Genomic DNA, 20,990 nt, shown 5'->3' with positions numbered 1-20,990 from the left:
GTATATATCAATTAAAGTTTACAATTTACTTTTGAAACCATATATAAATGTGTTATCCCCATTTCCTGCCTTGGGCCCGGAACCGCGATCCAAGCCCGCTAGTCGGGCAATTGAGGTTGGGCCCAGCCTAGGCCCGTTTGGCAGGGAGTAATTGATTTCGGTAGCCCAAGTATGGGCCCAGGCCCGGAAGGCGTCCGGGAGAGGTACAACTGCTTGGGGTTACAGTCAGGATGTATGCAAACGGTCTCGTGGCCTGGTAAACGATCCGGGCTCCTGGTGGATGATCTGGGCTTACGGTAAACGAAGAGGGGCAGAAGTAAACGAACCCGGGTCAAGCCCTCAGGGTTGGAAGGATAAAGCATCCGCGACCCTGACTCCGCCCCATGAAGCATGGGAGTTGTCCCCACGTTTCACCTACGGAAAAGGCCACCTCGAGATTGTACGCTGCTGGTTCAGACCTGTGCCGCCATTACTCTGACTGATCTTGTCCTCTGAATCTGCCTCGTAACTCGGAATGCCCAGACCAAAAGCCCCATTTTTTCGGGTGATAGATAGGCTTTGGGCTGCCCCAATGGGCTCTGGTCATTGTTTGTCTTTTATGTTTTTATCCTTTGTATTGGGCTTCCGATAGAGAAGCCAGTAATATTTATACCTTTATTGGGCCCGGGTCAGCCCGGCCCAAGCCTAGTGCTCCTGTGAACCTATAAATGCATGTGACAGAGCACAGGGGAGGAGGGATCTTTTTGGCGTGTATACAGTTACTCTGCTGAAACGAAGAGAAAACCCCATTGTTATAGACTTTCTAAGCTCTAATACGACTGTCTCGTGGACTAAGGCTCGTTAACGCCCTAACCACGTAAAAATCTCGTTTACATCTTCTAAACCCCTTATCATTAATCTCCCTTAACTTTCATTAATATAGTTTCTGAAATCTAGGTAAACAAAATGTAATCAAATAATTAATTAATACATTTTATTTTATATTTTTTGTAGATAACAACTACAAAATATTCAAAAGCACAACTTGATGAGATACGACAAGATTGGCGACATATATGCTACCGAAAATGGAAACAATTTGGGAGACGTTGTAGGGTCTGTGTTTTTTGACACCCTACAACGACTCCCAAGAGATGTTGAAACTACCCCTACGATGACTCCACATGTAGTGTCTCCCTTTATGGAAGACAAGATAGACTTTTAATGTCTAAAAAAAAAAAAGGTCATAAAACCCTGATTTTGTAGTAGTGTTAAAACAAAAAAATATATATTATTTTAAATATTTTATTATAAACAAATTCATAATTATTATTAGAATTTTATATTACATTTCTTGTTCGTGTATTATTAAATAATTATTAAAGAAGCATCGAGTAATAACATACAATTAAATATGTTATTATATATATAAAAAGGTATAAAAAAACTTTTAAGAAAGGTATAAAAACAAAAGGTGCTAAAAAAGTTGTAACCACAAATAAATACAACGAAATGAACAGTCAACCAAATTATAAATTAGTTACAAAAATAAGACAAGAAATAACATAATTGTGGACAATCAATCTAATAAAATTTTGAATGTATTTGTAACTTATACTTCATATAGTTTTGGTGATTAATTTGATAATCGAACAATTTATTTATTACTTATAGTCAAAATTATTAGCGGTTAGTTCAATAGCTCTTTAAAAAATAATAATAACTTATAGTTACGAAACTATTAGCGAATAATCGAATAATAATTAGCAATTTAATAATCATTTATTACTATTTTGATAATTGATTGTTAAGAGCTCATTATTACGAAATTGGTAACTTATCATTACAAACATGTAACTCATTATTACAAAATTAATAACTTATTGTTACAAACCCATAACTCATTGTTACCAATTGGTAACTCATTATTATTAAAATATTTAAATTACCCTTTATTAGCTATATCTCACCCTTCCCCCCTCATTTTTCTCCACCAATCACACAGAGAAAACAAGAAAAGAAAATATAAAAAAGCCCAAATATTGCATCCCATATTTCTAAATTTTAAATGGTTGTTGCCAGAATTAACTTATCCCAAAGACAATGATGGTATTCCCATAGCTTGTAAAACATTTGAAGGGTTAAAGATGCGTTGTTTAGTGACTATGAAGAAGCATGGTCTAGGATTATTTTGCAAAGCTTCAAGAATGCATAGTTCCAATGATTTTTATTTGAAGAGATACAATTAAAATAAAATGAGGCATGTACTCTTTTCTACTCTTTTTATTGCCCCTCTTGCTTCTTTGTTTTTGGTATTATTTACCAGAGGAATCGTAACATTTGCGCTGCTCCTTGATGAAATTTCTTTCATCTATAAATGAGTGGTCAAGTCGAGTAAACCCATTATTATATATACATTTTCGATTGATTTATTTATACTTTTTTTATGTCTAGATATTTGTATCCAATATATACACTAAAAAATACAATGCTGCAATCCGATCGCTGCCCAAAAGTTTTTTTTTACCAAAATGATGTCTTTGATGGCTATTTTATGCCAAATTTGGTCGAGTTTGAAATGAATGGGTTGATTCTCTATGACTGCTTGAATTGTCCTCTTTTTTTTTTTTTCTATAGAGATTTCCTTTGCCTAAAGAATCAAATCCCTTCTTTCATCCTCGAATCAATATTTCCAATTCACTTCTAAAGTACTAACTCTTCTTTATAATATATATATATATATATGTATATATTCTACAATTTCACTGCATTTAAGTAATATTTAAGTTTTATCGTATTTTGCACATTATTTGTTTGTGAAACACAGTAAATCATGTAGTTTTTTCTCGTGGAAATTATGTATAGTAAGGGTTTTTTTTATTTCTTTCATAAATATAAAGACTTGCAGATTTTTCAAAATCTACGACTTTTCCCATTTTTAGCAAATTATATAGAATTTTTTTTCCTCATATTATTGTATTTGCCTGAAATATTGCCATTTTGTTTATCATAATTTAGTGTTTTTTTTTTCATCTCGTTTAATATTTAAAGGATATTTGTATAATTTTATTTATTTCTCATTTTTCCATTTTTTCTTCTTCGGGTTACCAATATGGATAACGATTAGGAATATCAATTTAACCCGCGGGGTAGGGTCCCCGTGGGGATCCACCCCAATGGGGCAGGGGCAGGGGAAATGAACCTGCACTGTTTATATTGTAATTTTATTATTTTTTAATTATTTTAAATTAAAAAATATTAATTATTTTAATTAATTTGATCAACTTCAGAAAAAAATTAAACATGTTTATTAAACGGGTACCCGAAGGGGCGCCGCCCCGCCCCGCCCCGCCCTGTTTACATCCCTAATAACGATTACCAGGGTAATCTATCACCATCAAGATAAATAGACATATGTGTTTCATTTATTAGTAACTTGTTACCTGTAGGATCTCATTTATATAAGTCTATATGCATACTCCTTATAAATATATACTTAAAAAACAATATACATAATAGAAAGCATAAAATCATACAAACATGTGAATATTACAGAGATATGTAAATACAATAACAAAACTATTAGAGTACTTACGAAATGCGTAGCGAAACAATGACTAAATCTTGTGGTTTCCCTAACCTTTTGTCCTTGTTGAATGCTGGGTATTGCGAGAAATCCAAACTGCTTTAAAACAAGACGTCAATCTTCCAAGTCTTTCTCTAAAACAACCTAGAGTTTGTGTGGGCAAGTCTCAACACATGAGAAGAGAATTCCTAGAGAGAACACTAAAAGAGAGTGGGTGGCTAGGTATAGAATATTAGTAGTGAATTTTTACCTTGACAAATTCATTTCTCCTAATGCATTCTATAACACTAGTATATATCGACAATTAGCTAGGACATAAAATAGGTTCAGTTACCCATTTTATTTTAATGATTTAATAAATATAATTAATTAAATACTTGTCAAAATTAATTGTTTATCCATAAACAGCTGCTGATGACGTGGCAAGGATTTACGACACGTAGCAAAGATACAGCTCGCCTATCGACCAGCACTATTTCCACATGAAAAGATCAAGTTTATATACGACCAGACTGGTCGTATACTTCGTTCATTTATGTAAAGATCTGTACAATTGTAATGATGTCCGAGAATATCTCTTCATTATGACTTGAAGATCCGTTTATTAATGATAGATATTATTTCCTAATTCATGTAATCCTTCTTGAGCCTATAAATACACAAGAAATAGCTCAAGGAGGGGGATCGATCTTTTTCTTTGGGAATTATAGTACTATTATTCATCGTTTGTATTGCTTTCTTCCTCTAAGGTCTGTGAAACTCAGGAACCCTAGTTCTCTGATCACACCTTTGGAACTCAATATTAATAATAGTATTAAGTGGACGTAGGTCATTACCAATCACTAGGAACGAACCATTATAAATCTCTGTGTTCTTTATTTTTTCTATTAGATCATTTTCTCAAGCTCTATATTACTTTCCTGTCGTTTTCTAGACTCCGTGTCATTGACCAAAGTCAGGGTCAATATTCTGGTGCTTTCATTGAGAGACTTGAATCCAAGAAAATCTAATGGCAAAGACTAACAAGAAGACTAGACAGGCTGCCGCTGCACCATCCCAGCCTCCTCGCCCAAATATGGCTGAAGACGAACCTCATTTGGAGTTCGATGAGGCGGAGGTGGACTCTGAGACCCTGAAGACAACACTGGGGGTGTTGCAAGATGAGTTGGCCGCTCTGAGGGCCAATTAGGAGAGTGCCGCCGAGATAATGGCGTCGCAGCAGAGGGAGATAGAGCGCCAGTACCAAGAGCTGAGCGAGAGACAGGCGGAGATGGACTGTCGTTAGAGGGATGCCATGGCAGCCCTTAAAGCAGCCCTCCAGTTGGCTAGGAATCAGGCTGCGCCTGCCTCGCAGCCTGATCAACCCCCAAGTGGGCCACCTCAAAGAGGTCCCAATCCTAGCCCTCCGCTCCAACCAACAAGCCCTCAAAGGTCGGAGCAGCCACCGATGCCTTAGGATGATATCCCACCTAGGGACCTTGAGACGCAGCCTCCGTCCCAGGCTGGTCGAGGCAATCCCCCGCGCCCGAGGCAGAATAGGGTCGGGCAACAGCCCCGCAGCCCTAGACGCCTAGGGGGTGAATAGCCGCATCCACCGAGCAGGGGGCAGCGTCCTTCTGCCAACAGAAGGAACTCAGAGACAGGCTCTGTGTCAGGGGCCCTCCACGGCATGACAATGCACGGGGACCCACTGACCAACGCAGGCCTCCCCCTAACGCTCGGGAAGTTCCAATCCAAGGAGGCAACAAAGGAAACAGTCGGTCCCACGATAGCCAGTCAAGGTTCAGAGATGGCCACGACTACAATGAGGCCGGATCAGGCAGAGGAAATGCTGGTCGAAGGAACGAGGAGAGAGGTGGAGGCAGAAGCCCCCCACCTAGAGAAGACCGACAAGCAGGTCATAATGCTGGGGGGCAGCCCAGACAAAATAATGTCTTTAGTCGGCTCGGAGCTAGCGAGCAGGGGCGAAGAGACGATGACTTGAGGGATGTAATCAACGACCGCTGAGAAAGGCACGATGAGTACTTTCCCCTGGCACCAGAGGCCCCAACAATTCCTGAAGTCGTTTAGGCTCAAATCGATGCCCTGGACCAGGCTGTGCAACAGCTGGTCGGGGGGCGGACATCGCATATCGAGTACGATCGGAGGAGAGGCACTCCTTTCGTACAAAGGATTGTTGTGGTAGAAACCCCCAGCAAATTCAAGATGCCGACTCTGCCAAACTTTGACGGGTATGGAGACCCAGTATCTCATGTAAACAAATTTGAGATACAGATGGACATTCAGAAAGTCTTTGAAGATGCTCGCTGTAGGATCTTCCCAGCGACCCTTTCTGATGCCGCTCAGGAGTGGTTCTTTAAGTTCCCTCCTGCAAGTATAGTATCCTGGGAGATGTTCGTGAAAGAGTTTTACGGACAGTTCTATGCGGGTCGTGTGCACCCCACCAAGGCGAACCAACTGGTCGAGATACGCCAGAAAGAGGGGAAGCCTTTGAAGGAATACGTTCAGCGCTTCATGCGAGCCGCAGCATGAGCTAAGACTGTGGGCGATGAAGGCAAGATGATGGCCCTAACCGCTAGGGTTAAAAGTACCCTAGAGATTTTAGATCGAGCTGATCGGTACATCAAGCTTGAAGACGCGATTGCCAATGAAGGCAAGTCGCCAGCAAAAGACAAGGGGCCTAAATAAGAACCCGCCAAAGCCGCCAACAGGTCTAAGCTCAATGGAAACGACAAAGGCAATGGGAATGGCAACGAAAAATGGTGGAAAGCGGGCCAGTGGCGAACCTTCGGCTTCCGAGAGTAAGCACCCCAAAAATAATCGGTATGAACCGAATTTCACCAATTACACCACCCTTGTTGAAATCCGAGTCGAGGTTTTCCAAGCGACCAGCTCGAGCGTGCCCTACAGATGACCCGCCCCCATAAGAAAAGATATCTCCAAGAGAGATTCAACAAAGTTCTGTCGTTACCATAATGACTACGGGCACGACACCAATGAGTGTAACCAGCTGAAGGACGAGATCGAGTTCCTGATAAGACAGGGACATTTAAGAAGATATGTACGAGCCGCGGGAGGTTCTCAGCGAGAGGCTCAAGGTGGCAACGAGTTGGTGCCTGCACGCCAGCGCTCGCCACCTTTACATCTAGCTCTCGTGGCAGGTACCCTACTCACCATCTGCAGAGGCCCACATCTTGTAGGAGATAGTGGAAAAGCGAGGGAACGATATGCTCGAACCCTATGCCACGACCAGGACATCGAGATGATGAGTGTTGAGGATCGTGCACCCAAAAAGGCTTGAACAGAGGAGGAACCAATCACCTTCTCTGACGACGACGCCCAACATGTGCGATTCCCACACTCCGATCCGCTAGTCGTGGATGTCCAAATCGCAAATATGATGGTGAAGAGGGTGTTGGTCGATACAGGAAGTTCGGTCAACATCTTGTATAAGTCCTCGCTGGAAAGGATGAAATTGTCCGTTAAGGACCTAGAGCCATGCAACCAAACCATTTATGGTTTTTCCGGAGAAGGGCTCGCCCCAGTGGGGTCAATTAGACTCCCAGTCACAGCAGGTACTGCGCCTGCTAACAGGACAATACTCACTACTTTTATAGTAGTTGATTGTCCTTCGGCGTATAATGCCGTGATAGGGAGACCAATTTTGGTTGACCTTCGAGCCGTCACTTCTGTATGGCACCTCACCATGAAATTCCCAACAGACGCAGGAGTAGGATGCGTGTTGGGAAACCAGCGGGAGGCGAGAGAATGCTACAACGCCTCGATCACCAAGGCAAAAAAGGGTGTATCGAGAGATGCCGCCGGGAAAGAGTTGCAAATGGCAACTGATGTTCAAGCTCGCTCAGGTGATAATCTCACCAAATAGGGCGTTGCCCAAAGTGAGGATAGAGACTTAGATCCTTGCTTTGGGGATTTCGATAAAGAAGTAGGCCCCATCGAGGACCTTGGAAAGGTCCAACTCGATGAGGAAAATCCGACCAGAGTTGTGAAAGTCGGTAAAAACTTAGAGACAACAACAAAACAAGCACTGGTGGAGTTCTTAAAGAGGAACCAGGACATCTTTGCCTGGTCGCATAAAGACATGGTTGGGATAGATCCTGCAATCATCAACCATGTCCTGAACATTGACAAAAGCTTTCCACCTGTGCAACAGAAAAGAAGGCAGCTCGACAAAAACCGATCAAAAGCTTTGAAGGAAGAATTCGAGAAGTTGAAGGAGAATGGGTTCATCAGGGTGGCATTTTATCCATCGTGGGTCTCCAATCCCGTACTCGTGCACAAGCCGAATGGCAAGTGGCGTACATGTGTGGACTTTACATACCTCAATAAAGCCTGCCCCAAAGACTGTTTCCCACTCCCAAGGATCGACTAGCTGGTCGATGCCACTGCAGGACACGAGATCCTCTCATTCATGGATGCATACTCTGGGTATAATCAGATCAGTATGCATCCCCCTGATGAGGATCACACTAGCTTTTGAACCGCTCTACTGTTACAAAGTGATGCCCTTTGGTTTGAAAAATGCTAGTGCGACTTACCAGAGACTCGTCAACCACATGTTTAAGGAGCTGATCGGTGCAAACATGGAGGTTTATGTCGACGACATGCTGGTTAAGTCGAAGAAGGCAGAAGGACATGTAAGGGATTTGCAGGAATGCTTCAACGTTCTTAATAAATATAGGATGAAGCTAAATCCTCTTAAATGTTCCTTCGGAGTTGGATCAGGGAAATTCTTGGGATTCATAGTTAACTCAAGAGGAATTGAAGCTAATCCTGAGAAGATAAAAGCCCTGATCGAGATGAAGTGGCCAGTAAAGATTAAGGATGTCCAAAGTCTGACCGGGAGAATTGCTGCTCTAAGTAGATTTATTTCAAAATCAATGGACAAGTGCGTCCCATTTTTCAATCTACTCAGAGGTAATAAGAAATTTGAATGGACAGATGAATGTGAACAAGCCTTTCAAGCACTAAAAACGCATATGGCGCAGCCACCCATCCTGTCGAAGTCGGTCGATAAAGAGACTTTGTTCATCTACCTGGCAATCACGGATTACGCTGCTAGTGCTGTTCTGGTGAGAGAAGAAGAAGGTGTGCAGAAGGTTGTCTATTACGTAAGCAAAAGGCTGATCGGAGCAGAATTGAGATATCCCCCCATCGAAAGGTTAGCCTACTGCTTAGTATTGGCCTCTAGGAAGTTGCGGCCTTACTTCCAAGCCCATCCGATTACGGTATTGACCGACCAGCCTCTTCGGCAAGTCCTACAAAAGCCAGAGGCTGCTGGAAGATTACTAAAGTGGGTAGTCAAACTCGGGAAGTTCGACATATCTTACCTGCCACGAACAGCGATAAAGGGGAAAGCCTTAGCTGACTTCATCGCCGAGTTCACAGAGCCCGCGGGTGGCGAGCAGATCGAGGAGCCCAGTGAGCCTGAATGTCAAATCCAAGGAACCTCGTGGAAATTGTTCACAGACGGTTCATTTAACGAATCCCACGCAGTAGCAGGAGTGATATTGATAACGCCAGAAGCGTATCGATTTCACTGTGCAATAAGATTTGACTTCACTACCTCCAACAATGAGGCTGAATATGAAGCATTGCTCGCTGGACTACGGTTAGCCAATGATATGAACATAAAAGCACTTGACTTCTATAGTGATTCTGAGCTAGTCGTGAATCAAATCTTGGGAGAATATCAGGCGCGAGGATTGAAGATGGTTGCCTATCTCAATAAAGCAAAGGATTTGTTAGCCCAGTTCGACAGATACACTCTCCAGCAAGTGCCTCGTGATCAGAATTCCAACGCGGATGCTTTAGCGAAATTGGCAAGTGCAAAAGATGCTGATACTCTGAACATAGTGCCAGTCAAGTGACTATCCGTGCCCAGCATCCAAGCAACAGAAACCACTCTGGTCATCCAGATGACGGATACATGGATGGCGCCGTATGTAGAGTATTTATCAAGTGGTGTGCTGCCAGCGGACAGAAACAAAGCTAGGACCCTTCAGCGGCAAGCTGTTAGGTATATCTTGGTCGATGGAATCCTGTACCGAAGGGGATACTCACTGCCACTTCTCAGGTGTATTACAAAGGAGAAAGCCAAATAGTTGATGAAGGAGGTACATGAAGGTTTTTGCGGGGACCACGCTGGGGGGAAAAGCCTGTCAAAAAAGATCCTAAGGCAGGGATATTTTTGGCCAACCATGAATGAAAACTCCATGGAGTTCGTGCAAAAATGCGACAAGTGTCAAAGGTTTTCTAAAATCCCACGAGCAGCTCCCAACGAGTTAAAGCAGATGCAGAGACCATGGCCCTTTGTTTACTTATTGCTGGTCATAATAAATAAACTTGGGGGGCAAATGTTTATCCATAAATCAGCTGCTGATGACATGGCAAGGATTTACGACACATGGCGGACACGTAGCAGAGATACGGCTCGCCTATCGACCAACACTATTTCCACATGAAAAGATCAAGTTTATATACGACCAGACTAGTCGTATACTTCGTTCATTTATGTAAAGATCTGTACAATTGTAATGATGTCCGAGAATATCTCTTCATTATGACTTGCAGATCCGTTTATTAAGGATAGATATTATTTCCTAATTCATGTAATCCTTCTTGAGCCTATAAATACACAAGAAATAGCTCAAGGAGGGGGATCGATCTTTTTCTATGGGAATTATAGTACTATTATCCATCATTTGTATTGCTTTCTTCCTCTAAGGTCTGTGAAACTTAGGAACCCTAGTTCTTTGATCACACCTTTGGAACTCAATATTAATAATAGTAACAAGTGGACGTAGGTCATTACCAATCACTGGGGCCGAACCACTATAAATCTATGTGTTCTTTATTTTTTCCATTAGATCATTTTCTCAAGCTCTATATTACTTTCATATCGTTTTCTAGACTCCGTGTCATTGACCAAAATCAGGGTCAACATTAACCATTTATAATTTTGACATTTATTTAATTCATTTTATTAATATTAATACAAATTTATCAATATTAACAAAATTGTCCCAATTGGCTATAATACTCTCTTTTTGAGACTTTCCATTAAAAACCTCAAATTCTCTTCTATTTCTTTTCTCACAAAATATCAATAAATAATTTAACATTTTTTATGTTCATTGACCTAGTTAATATGATATTTTTATAATTAATAATTAAATTAATTATTCAAGACTACTAGGTTTATTTTGATAAGAGATGAAATGGGATCATGGATCCATGAACTCAAGCTCCAATAAGTTACCAAGAGTTTATTTATAACAAATAATCTCACTACCTTATTAATTCCTCGTGACTCCACTATAGACTCAGAATTGCACTCTTGAATTCATAGAACGTTTTACACCAAATGTAAATACGTTATCCATTGTTATAACCATAACCGTCATTCAATCATCTATAGATGATCTACCAATGAGGCGACTGCAAATTACCGTTTTATCCCTCATTGATATTTTATCCTTAACTCCTACTAAGTTCCTTGTAAATGATATTTCTATAAATTTAATTACAGAAATGAGTACTCTATCATTTAACACTTGAACCAAGCTATAAGGAAATCATCATTTCACTTCTTGAAAAGAAACTATAGATTTCATATCTATGATAAATACTCTCACTCAATTATACTACCAAATCTCCAATATGTAAGTATGAGCTAGTCCGTAGGGTAAGATGGTAAAGAACAAATCAAAAGACTTGAATAATACAATTAGTAGAATATTAATCACTCAAAATTAAGATTGAATTGACCTATGGTCAACGCTGTGATATGATTAGATTAGATAATAACAAAACTTACTTATCTTGTCAATAATCAATATTGGTCCAGTCCAATGTAACAAAATACATCCGATCTTTTCTACTTGGTCAATGTCCTAGATATGACATCACACCAGATGTGTAAGTAGATCTTATCATAGATTGCCCAATCAGTAAATATCCAGTGTATTGATTTAATCTTAGGACAAAATGCCTTTGAACATATAATTATAATTATAATCCACTGTGACCGAGTCACTATAATTGTAATTATACATATGTTCAGGATTTTATAAATGTTTGTATTAATAATAATTAATCATGTAATAAAACATGTAAACAACGCAATTTGATTGAACAAAATAATTTCTACTACTTTATTGATAATGAATGAATTACATAAGAAATTTTGTTTTATAAGGGCATAAAACCCAACAAACTCCCACTTGCACTTTTAAAACAAATGCGACATTTCTCTCAAACCCATTCCCTCTATATGCTTTAGAAAAGCAGTCTCTCCCAGTGTCTTTGTGAAGTGATCCGAGGGATTGTCCTTAGATGCAATCTTCATGAACTTCACATCTCCCTTTGCCACATATTCTCTGATGATGTGGTACTTCTTCTCTATATGCTTTGCTCTTTTGTGGCTCCAAGGCTTTTTAGAATTGGATATCGCCCCATTTTTGTCACAATAACAAATGAGGGGTTTATCCATTTCTAGAATAACACCAAGATTTGTATAGAACTTCCTCAACCATACTATTTCCTTAGCTCCCTCTGAAGCAGCTATGTACTCAGCCTCCATGGTAGAATTTGAGATCGTGAATTGCTTAATGCTTTTCCATATCACAGCTCCACCTCCAAGAGTAAACACCATTCCAGAAGTTGACTTCTTGTCATCGACATCAGTTTGAAAATCAAAATTGGTGTAGCCTAACAGGTTCAGAACACCATCCACATAGACTAGCATATAATCCCTAATTCGTCGAAGATATTTTAGTATGTGATTGACCGCTATCCATTGTTCCCTTCTTGGGTTTGAATGGTATCCGCTCACAACTCCCACTGCATGGCAGATGTCCAATTTAGTGCACAACATATCCTACATTAGACTTCAAACTGCATATGCATAAGGAATCCTTCTCATATCATCTTCCTCTTTAGGAGTTTGTGGAGATTGCTTTTTAGAAAGATGGATTCCATGTTGGGATGGTAAACCTCCTTTCTTTGAATCTTTCATAGATAAACGCTCAAGAACCTTATCTATGTAAACTGCTTGAGATAGAGCCAAAGTTTTGTTCTTTCTATCCCTCAAAATCTGGATACCAAGAACATTACTTGCTTCACCCAAGTCCTTCATCTGGAATTAAGTTCTTAGCCTATTCTATATGTTTGATAATTTCTTGACATTGTTTCCAATGAGCAAGATATCATCCACATAGGGAATCAAGAATACAACAATGTTGTTTTCCATGAGTTTGTAAACGCAGGGCTCATCAACATTCTGCTCAAAACCATAGGTTTTAATGATTTCACTAAACCTTAGATTCTAGGAACGTGAAGCTTGCTTAAGTCCATAAATAGACCTATTAAACTTGCACACTTACTTTAAACCCTTATGGTTGATCCATATAAATGGTTTCGTCTAGGTTCCCGTTAAGGAACGATGTCTTGACGTCCATTTTCCAAATCTCATAATCAAGAGCTGCGACTATGGATAAGAGTATGCAAATAGATTTTAGCATGGCAACTGGAGAAAAAGTTTCCTCATAGTCAACTCCTTCTCTCTGGGTATAACCCTTTGCCACGAGTCGAGCCTTGCAAGTCTCAACCTTTCCATCAGTTCATCTCTTCTTCTTGTAAATCCACTTGCACCCAATGGCCCTAAAGTCACTAGGTGCTTCTACAAGATCCTAGACGAAGTTAGAGTACATGGACTCCATTTCCTATTTCATGGCTTCAAGCCAAAGATCCTTATCAACACTACCTATTTCCTGTTTGAAAGACAATAGATCATCGTCACGTGTGTCCCCAATGACCATGTTGGTTTCACCATCCATATGATACCGAATTGGGGTATGAGAAAACCTCTCACTACGACAAGGTATTGTAACTATCTAAATCAGAACCGTGGTTTCTTATTCTTCCTCGTTCATCTTGACTTGCGTCACTTGAGGAGGATCAGTAGGAATATTTTTGTTTTCATCAACTTACGTTGATGGAATCGAATTAGTAGGAATAGCTAAGTCAGATTACAATTCTGCCAAGACTACTTTGCTGTGAGGTTTTAAATTAGACATGTAGTTCTCTTCAAGAAAAGTAACGTTTGTAGAAACAAACACTTTCTTATCTTGTGGACTATAGAGCAGACCACCCCAAGTACCATTAAGATATCCAACAAACAAGCAAACTTCAGTTCGCGGTTCTAGCTTTCATTCCTTTTTCCTCAGGACGTGAGCGGGACACCCCCAGATTCTATAATGATGCAAACTAGGTTCACGACCATTCCATAGTTCTAAGGGTGTTTTGGAGATATATTTAGACAACACGACATTTAAAATGTCACATGCGGTCTGTATGGCATGTCTGCAAAAAGAGACCGGAAGAGTTGAATAACTAATCATGGATCGAACCATTTCCAGTAACATGCAATTCTGACGCTCCGCAACACCATTTTGTTGCGGAGTACCTGGGGCAGTACGTTGATATAATATCCCAAGTTCAGCTAAATGATCTTGGAACTGCATATCCATGTATTCTCCACCCCTACCAGATCGCAAAATCTTTAACGTTTTATCTAATTGGTTTTGAGCCATTGCAAGGAATTCTTTAAACTTCTCAAATGTTTCAGATTTCCTAGGCATTAGGAAAAGACACGAGTATCTTGAGTAGTCGTTAATGAAAATGACAAAATACTCATAACCACCCCTCGCTTGAACATTCAGTGGTCCACAGACATCTGAATGTACCAGCCCTAGTGGTTCTATGACCCTTTCTCCTTTTGTAGAGAATGGACGCTTGATCATTTTACCCTCAAGATAAGATTCGCAGAGAGGTAGGTCACCCATTGTGAGTTCCCTCAAAGGCCCAACATTTGTTAGTTTTTTTGATCCTATCATAGTTAATATGACCAAGTCGAAGATGCCAAAGATACGTCATGTTATCATTATCGATGTTTTGTCGTTTGACGGTCCTAGATCTAGCTACCTTAAATAACGTGTTATTAAAAACGAAGGGTTCGATAAGTCGTAAAAGGTATAGCCCATTTTCCATACATCCAACACACAATTCACATCCACTCAATGAAATTGGTATATTAAAACTTGTGAAAGTTACAGCAAAATGTTGTTGATGTAATAAAAAAAATTGAAATTAAATTCCGACGAAAGTTTTGAATAAAATAAAAATGATTTAAAACTAAATATTTATTTCCAAAATTTAGACGAGCTTGTCCTCTTGCTTCAACGTTCACGAACGCTCCATTTACGACTCTAAGCTTCAGCTCACCTTCCTTTACTGGTGTCACATTACTAAGTTGCTACAAATAAGTGCATCCATGGTTAGTGGATCCAGAATCTATAATCCATACAGAATTATCATCTTCCGAAACACATGCATCCAAGGCAAAAGATTGACAATTACCTTGGGTTCCTCTAGCCTTGAGAGTTGGGTAATGATTTTTCTAATGCCAGTCTCTTTGCAGTGGAAAGATGCTCCTTTGGATTTCTTAGCAGCGATTTTTGCCCCCAACAGGTTTTGCAGCACCTCCAGCTAGTTTTGCAGTAGCAGTGGCCTTGCCCTTATTGTTATTTCTATTATTCCTCTTTTTTCTCTTCGAGGAAGAAGCTAAGTTAGCTTCTCCAGGAGCGACCTCAGTAACAACAGCAGGCTTCTTGCCATGCCCCTTACTTGGTCCACCATTGATACCTTCAAGCATTTGAAGCTCGTTCATGAGTTGAGTCATTTTGTACTTCAGTTTGTTTAGTAAGTAGTTGGTGGTGAATGAAAGAAAAATGGGATCAAGACTATTCAGAACAAGCCCCACTTGAGTTTCCTCGTCTATGGTGGCTCCGTGCAATTCTACTTCTTGAAAGTAGTTCGTCATCCTGATGAGGTGATCACGAACATGCATTCTAGGTGCCGTCCTGGCATTAGCATACTTCTTCGTTGCCTTGAAACTAGCTTGTCAATATTTGTGTCCGAACATTTCCTGAAGTTGCTCCATGAGTTCATAGGCAGTTTCGACATCCTCCAGCTTTGTCCTTAGTGTGTCCGACATGCTAGCCAGCATATACGCGTTGGCTTTGTTGTTGGCAGCAAGCCAATGCTTGTACTTCTCCCTTGATTCTTTTGAAGATAAATCACCAGGGACGTCAGGACAAACTTTAGTCATAACAAACTTGGAGTTGTTGCCAATCAGCACAATGTTGATGTTTGACTTCCATTTGGGAAAATTCTCTCCAGTGAGAAGTTCCTTGGAGAGAAGAGAGATAATGAGATTCGACATAGAGCTACAATTATCAATTAGTAGAAATCAATGCATTGTTTAACAAACATTTAATCACATAAACATTCAGAAATAACTCAAACATATAAAATATGCATAGATATGTAAAATACTAAAAAACACATATCTACTATTTCTAAGGTATTTTAACTAGCCATGAATACATGTGTCCCGGTAGGTGAGAATCACAAATTCACTTAGTTAAATAGAGAAAACATCTTAATTAATAATAGTTTAAAACTATTATTAATAACCTTCCTATTCGATCAAAGTCACGAAATCCAATTATTTCGAACTTTATGAGCTAGACCCACGGTTTCGATTATTATAGACTTAGTTCTCATAGTCACCGTAGGGATGAGTCTATAAGGGTTTGATCTATAACTATCTATCATAAGAAATTTAATTTTGTTAAATGTCCAGTGAACACCATCCGTAGGGAGACGTAATCAAAGTGCCATAAGATCCCACTAAACTCTAACCTTGTTAAATTGATGGTGGAGATCGGATTTTAAAAAATTAAAGCTCATTATTTTAATTTAGTATTTACCTTGTGAAATTTACAAAACTAGGTTTTTCATATTATATAAAGTAATTAATAAACCTTAGTATAAATTTCTTCTAATTCTAAAATACCCATTTAAATCCATTTTAAATATTTAGAGTTACTGTGTTACTAATCAATTAATTTAGGTTCAACTAGAATTAACCTAATACACTCAAGTCCAACTTAGGTAAATGAGCCTTAACGATTTGGGCTTGCATGGAGGAGGGCTGGGTCTAGTATGTCGTTCTCACTACAAGGCCCACTAGCTTCCATACATAAGGCAAAAAACAAGAATTTAAACCTTCATTTTATTAATAATTATTTAATCGATTAGGTCTAATCTAGTAATGCAAAACAAATGGACATTCACAAGTGGCACCACCCACAATAGAGGAATTTAAACTTTATATGTTCAATTGAGCCCAAATAAAACCCATCAAGCATATGACCCATTTTATGTGACATTTTTCCCATTATCTAAAGTAATGGACCATCACTATAAGTCCATAATCTAAGCACAAATTTGTAAAAATAACAATTATAATGATGCATGACATGTTAATTAATTGGATGGGTCTAGCATACGATCTATATGGCATGATACTAATTTATACATGTACACATTTATTACAAAAATAGATGAATAGCTAAAAAGAAATTAATCAATCAATTTCATGAAATAAACCAATTAATTAATCACAATTAATTTTAATTCAATAAATGTTCAAAATATTAATAAAAAATAATAATTCAATTGTTCCCATTTAAAAAAACAATAATTATCTTTTTTTCTTATTTTAGAAAAAAAATTACCAAAAATATATTTACTTGCACAAAAAATATATCATTTATTAAGGAATTAAAGATACAATTCTAAAATAAATGCTTTTTTTAATGCCCTCCATATATAAAAATATGTTACCAAATATATTAATTAACCTTCATTTATAAAATATATGTTAATTAATATATATATATATACTTTCCCAAAAGAAATTCCAAAAATAAAACGTGAATTTGATTTGTTTCTCAATTTTTTTAATCGACCTCACACACACATATATATACTAGATACAAGCAACGTGCAATATGCACGTTTGCTTAGTTTTATTTATAGAATTTATTAATTATTTTTATTAAATTTATATTAATGTCATATAAATTTTCAATAAGTATATTATTTTAATTAAATAATTTATTTATTTTTGTTTAAGTTTATGTTTATTATAGTTTTTGAATTTGGGAGTCACAACAAGAGATTATATATTATATATTTAATGTAATATTAAATATTATACGTTTCTTGCTAGTTTTTTTAAAAAAATAATAATTTGTTACTAATTCACAGTAGAATATATTATATGTTTAATATGATATTATTCTAATAAATGAGTTTAAGTTTAATTAAATTTTATTTAAGTTATAAAACGTATGATTTTATTATTTTTAAATAATTATCATTGTAAAATATCTCAAAAATATCATACTTTAATTTGTTTAATTATTTATTACTTAAAAATAATTATCATTGTAAAATATCTAAAAAATATCATATTTTAATTTGTTTGATTATTTATAAGTTTAAAATAATTATCATTGTAAAATATCTCAAAAATATCTTATTTAAATTTTTTTTAATTAATTTATTTTATTTTATTTATGTTTAAGTGCTTACAAACTACCGTTAAATATAAGTATATTATGTTAAATATAGGAATATTCCATTAAAGTTAACATTAAAAAAATAAAAAACCGTTAAAACCAATAATTTCTGTTATCTACACACTTATTATATAGAAGATATATATATATGTATATGCTAGATACAAGCAACGTGCAATATGCACGTTTACTTTAGTTTTATTTATAGAATTTATTAATTATTTTTATTAAATTTATATTAATATCATATAAATTTTGAAATAAATATCTTATTTTAATTAAATAATTTATTTATTTTTGTTTAAGTTTACGTTTGTTCTAGTTTTTGAATTTGGGAGTGACAACAAGAGATTATATATTATATGTTTAATGTAATAGTAAATATTTTACGTGAATTTTAAATTTAAGCTTCTTGCTAGTTTTTTAAAAAAAAATCAATTTGTTGCTAATTCACAGTAAACTATATTATATGTTTAATATGATATTATTCTAATAAGTGAGTTTAAGTTTAATTAAATTTTATTTAAGTTATAAAACGTATAATTTTATAATTTTTAAATAATTATCATGGTAAAATATCTCAAAATATCATATTTTAATTTGTTTAATTATTTATTATTTATTATTTTAAAATAATTATCATGGTAAAATATTTTAAAAAATATCATATTTTAATTTATTTTATTTAAAAGATATATATATATATATATATTACTAAAAAAGAAAAGGTCATTAACGTGCAATCACCCTTTCCTATTTTTTTTATACGTTATATAAATATATATATAACTAAAAAAATTAATAATAAGAATACCATAAACGTGTAGGCAAAAAAAATTATGCAATTTTCAAATTTTGATTTTATGTACAGATTTTATGAGTTTTATACAACAAAATAAAACATACATAAATAATCATAAGTTTACAAAAATCATGAACAATATTTTTTTCGTATCACACAAACATAAAACTTAAAGATGCAAACAATTATGCTACCATCTAATTAACCTATCTAATATGTCAAAACATACATGTACATATAAACATATAAACTAGCAACCATTGGCTCTGAAGCCAGTTGTAGAATCTCATTTATATAAGTTTATATGCATGCTCCCTATAAATATATATTCAAAAAACAATATACATAGTAGAAAGCATAAAATCATACAAGCATGTGAATATTACAGAGATACGTAAATACAATAACAAAACTATTAGAGTACTTACAAAATGCCTAGCGGAACAATGACTACACCCTTTGGAATTCGTAACCTTTTGTCCTTGTTGAATGCTAGGTATTGCAAGAAATCCAAACCGCTTTGAAACAAAACGACAATCTTCTATGTCTTTCTCTAAAACAACACAGTGTTTGTGTAAGCAAGTCTCAACATATGAGAAGAGAATTTCTAGAAAGAAAACTAAGAGAGCGTGAGTGGCTAGGTATAGAATATTAGTAGTGAATTTTTACCTTGTCAAATTCATAGGACATTCTATAACACTAGGTCATAAAAAAGGTTGTATGCATTCTATAACACTAGTATATATAGGCAATTAGCTAGGACATAAAATAAGTTTTAGTTACACATTTTATTTTAATTCTTTAATCATTATAATTAAGTAAATACTTGTCAAAATTAACCCATTATAATTTTGAGCTTTATTTAATTCATTTTAATAATATTAATATAAATTTATCAATATTAACAAAATTGTCTTAATTGAATATAATACTCTCTTTTTGAGACTTTGCAATAGAAACCTCAAATTTTATTCTATTTCTTTTCTCACAAAATATCAATAAATAATTTAACATTATTTATTTTCATTGACCTAATCAATATGATATTTTTATAATTAATACTTAAATTAATTATTCAAGACTAATATGTTCATTTTGATAAGGGATGACATGGGGACCATGGATCTATGAGCCCAAATTTTAATAAGTTACCGTGAGTTTTTTTATAACAAATAATCTTACTACCTTATTAATTCCTCGTGACTCCACTTTAGACTCAGAATTGCACTCTTGAATTCATAGAACGTTTTACACCAAATGTAAATACGTTATCCATTGTTATAACCATAACTGTCATTCAATCCTCTATAGATGAACTACTAATGAGACGACTCCAAATTACAATTTTACCCCTCATTGGTATTTTATCCTTAACTCACACTAAGTTCCTTGTAAATGATATTTCCATAAATTTAATTACAGAAATGAGTACTCTATCATTTAACACTTGAACCAAACTATAAGGAAATCATCGTTTCACTTCTTAAACATAAGCTATAGATTTCATATCTATGATAAATACTCTCACTCAATTATACTACTAAATCTCCAATATGTAAATATGAGCTAGTCCATAGGGTAAGATGGTAAAGAATAAATCAAAAGACTTGAATAATACAATTAACAGAATATTAATCACTTATAATTAAGATTGAATTGACCTATGGTCAATGTTGTGATATGATTAGATTAGATAGTAACGATAATTACTTATCTTGTCAATAATCAATATCGGTCGAGTCCAATGTAACAAAATACATTCGATCTTTTCTACTTGGTCATTGTCTTGGATATGACATCACACCAGATGTGTAAGTAGATCTTATCGTAGATTACTCAATCAATAAAAATCTAGTGTACTGATTTAATCTAAAGACAAAATGCTTTTGTACATATAATTACAATTATAATCTACTGTGACCGAGTCACTATAATTGTAACTATATATATGTTCAAGATTTGATAAACGTTTGTATTAATAATAATTAATTATGTAATAAAACATGTAAACAATGCATCTTGATTGAACAAAATGATTTCCACCACATTATTGATAATGAATGAATTACATAAAAAAAAATGTGGTTTTATAAGAGCATAAAACCCA

The sequence above is a fragment of the Humulus lupulus genome, chromosome 1, assembly GCF_963169125.1.
Source record: "Humulus lupulus chromosome 1, drHumLupu1.1, whole genome shotgun sequence".
Classification (NCBI taxonomy): Eukaryota; Viridiplantae; Streptophyta; class Magnoliopsida; order Rosales; family Cannabaceae; genus Humulus; species Humulus lupulus.
Note: the sequence above shows the minus strand (reverse complement) of the source record.